Genomic DNA, 3971 nt, shown 5'->3' with positions numbered 1-3971 from the left:
AAAACCAAATTCTGAAAAAATGATTAATTATTTATTTATGATTTTGTATTTTATTATATTGACTTGAGTGTTTAATTACTGTATTTGGTTGTCATTTTAATATTAATATACACACAATTGAATTGTAAAACTAGTTAGAATGTTCCACTTTAGATTCCAATAAAGAAAATGGAAAAAAAAAAAATGCACTGGACTTTGTTTCCAAATTTGAAGACAATTCAATTCAACAGCTTTTACAATTCAAAATGTCAGGGATAGCGTTGAGTTCGAGGTTTGACGCTATTCCTGACATTTTGAATTGAAAAAGTTTCCTCGATGGGAAGTGAAATGTCTTCGAACTTGAAAAAAAACTTTGGAATGACTATGACCTGGATGACTGAGAATCTTCACCAGCACGTTCCACTTGAGAGTGTTATTGATGCCACCCTCTGGTTTGGCGGGGAAATGCTTGTGAATTATATCCACATGAGATCACCTGATGGGGGTGGTCAGAGATTGACTAAGGGACCATGGCCACCCCTGCCCCCCCCCCCATCTAGCTACACCCCTGGTCAGTTTTTGGAAAACCCTAAAAAAAGTACTAACATTTTAAAAGCTATCCAAACACAATGAGAAAACCAGTGGAGAGAAAACAGGAAGGGTGTTTGATGATTGCACTTCTTAAAACTATTTTAAAGACAGTGTCATTCTTAACTACTCGCAGGTTCTGATTACCTACCAAACGAGAGATGAGATTGAAAGGTTGGGAGAAGCTGTGGACAGAGGGCTAGAGCAGAAACTTAACCAAACCTCTGAAGGGACAAGTGTTGTTGCTTGTGAGTGTAATTTTTTTTTAGGTAAGAAGATTGTATCTTTTGTAGGATATTTTATTTCTTATTCTCCTTCTGTTAGTAGAACATGTCTGCTTATGTCTGCAGATCCCATGAAAAACAGAAAATGCACCTTCTCTAAACCATCCTCCAGTATACCCTTCCTCTGTAATTAATTTCAGCTCTTGATGTTTTTTCCTTGTGTTTGAGCAAAACGAATGAATGTGTCTGTGATCTGATCACATTGTAGTAATTACTTAACATCCATTCCTTCCAAGTGCAGCAGGAGATAATGTTGACTCCTAATAGCCAAAGAGCATGTTGTGAAAACACTAACTAGATGGACATGTAAAGTTTGAATGGTGTCAAATGGTGTCCTCAGAATGACATTTTGATTTCTACATTGTACTTCAGATGGGGGAGTGGCGGCCTAGTGGTTAGAGCATTGCGCTTTGGGTTAGAGGTTCCACTCCCACAGCCTCCACTCTGGGTCCCTGAGCAAGATCCCTAATCCCACACTACTCCCTGGGCGACACTTAATGGCAGCCCACTGCTGCTTAGAGGGGATGGGTTAAACACAGAGAGTGAGTTTCGTTGATTCGTACTTGTGTTGGTGCAATGAAAATAAAGTTCTATTCTATTTTAAACACAGACTGAATATGTGGAAAAAAGTGAGAGTGGCATAATTGCTCCAAAGTACGCTAATGTAACATTGGATATTGTGGCGAGACAGTTGTTGGTAGAACTAGGTGGCTGGTTAGGACTAAACCAAAATGGCAACATCTTCCTGAGTGTCGCTTGAACTTTGAAAAACAGTACACTATTGCTGTGGTAAATTACGGGTATGCTGGCCTCAGACAAATCTTTGGGTAGGGTGTCATTAATGACGTCTCTAAGGTACTGCACTCAGAGCATATTTTCCTCCATGCTGGATAAATCCCAGCATACTGCATATCTTTATTTTGTGAACTCAAGTCAGAGTCTTTTCTTATTGGTGGTCATTATATTGTGCCTTGAGGCTCCAAACAAAATCCTGTGCATCCTGGCTGCATTCGTGGCTTAGTTGTGGTTGTGTTTGTGAATATATACCTAAACCCAACTGAGAAAAAAACTGTCAAAAAAAAATGGGATTACCCTTTAATCCATTAATTTAGGTAAGACACTTTAAAACCACTTGACAGAGACATCCTTAACACTGTTGTTTTGCAGCATACACAGAACCCAGGCATTTATACTCAGATAGCAGCAGGTACAAGAAAAGTTGCTGATAGAAGAAATGATGTCTGTGTCTCCGAGATAACATTTAACAGAAGCTGCTGCATTTTAATTCAGTTCAGCATCATTACTGGAGATAGGAAAGCAACAGCAGTAATGACAGGAACATGATAGAAATTGTCTGTGTCATGTGTGGAAAGGCTTTTTCATGCAACTGAATTTGCTTTGTGCGTGAGTGTGTGTGTGTAAGTGTTAAGAGGCAGATGACGAAGACACCGACAGGCAGTCGTCTTCGCAATCGGTCGATGTATCAAGAGAGAGATTAGTGTCAAGAATCTCTTCCCCCTGTTTTTGACCTTAACTCGTATTTGCAGGCCGTTTCATAAATCAAACATGTTGTCAAAGACAGATTGTGTGACAAAGCTGAAGCACACTATTGTTGTTATTACTACTCTGGTAAGTCAGATCCTTTCAGAAAGTCTGTTTTCAGTTTGCTGGGTCGTATGTTTTTTTCTTTTTAGCAGGGTTAAGAAGAAACTGCAAGGCCAATTCCGATGTGGTAAGTCTGGAAGTTTTTAGGTTGTAAAAGTGTCCATTTTAAGATTTACAGTGTGCATAGTGACAACCAAATGGTAGGGAAAATTTTTGCATTTTTTATAACAGTAAAAGATTGCTCAAGACCATATTGAAAGGAGATCATTTAGAATCAGGATAAACTTTAATCGCCAAAGCGTTGCATACTACAAGGATTATGACTTTGTTACACTTTCCTTTTAGTAAGACTGAATTTTTTTTATTGTTAATATATATACATGCATGTTTCTAAGAAAAGTAAGCCATGAGCTTGATCCAAATACCACAAACTGTAGAACCTGACTTCTGTTCCTAGGTTCTATGCCTTCACCTTTCATGGGGTTAACAGAACACTATCCACAGTCGGAAAGGAGCTCCAGACTGCTTTGCTGAATCCAGACAGCTTTAAGCCTTATGGATGTGGTTACATGGCAGACACACACCTGAATGCTGCTAGTCAAATTAGGACTACGGCCTTCTGGAAAAGAACTACAAAAGTTACACAAATGTGGCAAAAGTCTTAAACTCTCCTTTATAAAATCCGAAACATATGAAGGTTAGGACATTTAGATGTGTCACACAGAATAAGTGAAGAAATACTAGATTTTTGTTAAACTCTGTGAGGTGAGCTGTGCCTATACGTCCTGCCATGTAAAGGATTGTGGGCAAGCGCATAGCTCCAAGCGGCAGCTACGGATGTTAGAAGGTTCCTATGCTAACTGCTTCCTGGTCCTTGCTCCTTCCTAACATTCAGTACTAAATAGATAGCAGTTGTTATGGTGGCTGCTGATGCACTTCCGTCATGGCTTAAGTGTTCTTACCAATCTGAGGTATTCAGATTGAGACATGGTCTCAATCTGAATACTTTGGCTGTTAAGTTTTATCGGATTTACAACCTGGGGACAGAAAGTGTCTCTCAAGGGGCTTTTCTTTGTCAATAATGCTCCATAGGACTAACCCGAAACTAAAGGTCTAAACAGCTTTTATGCAAGATGTGTGGGAATGTAAGTTGCCATTTTTCTTGACCGTAGATCTCTCTAGCTCCTGGAGGGAGTGAAGCGTACCCTCTAAATTCACATTACTGACCTAATCGTTTCACCGCAGTTTGGACTTGTTCTGTTTTGTGGATGAGCCAAATCACACAGTGATCAATGTGTACAGTTTAACACACTGAATACTGGCTGTGCAGAGGATGACCACCAGTTTCTGATGAAGGTCAAATCTCCTTTAGTTGCACGCTGCAGTCACTGCTGGGCCCTCCTCTAAAAAACGTCTCTTTGATGGATCATCATACAGTGAAAAGGATCTAGAAGGGATCAACAGCAGATCAGGGGGCTGTGTGTAGGGTTTCCTCAGCAAGTCCAACATTATCTA

The sequence above is a fragment of the Cyprinodon variegatus genome, unplaced genomic scaffold (assembly GCF_000732505.1).
Source record: "Cyprinodon variegatus isolate N-32 unplaced genomic scaffold, C_variegatus-1.0 Scaffold48, whole genome shotgun sequence".
NCBI lineage: Eukaryota > Metazoa > Chordata > Actinopteri > Cyprinodontiformes > Cyprinodontidae > Cyprinodon > Cyprinodon variegatus.
Note: the sequence above shows the minus strand (reverse complement) of the source record.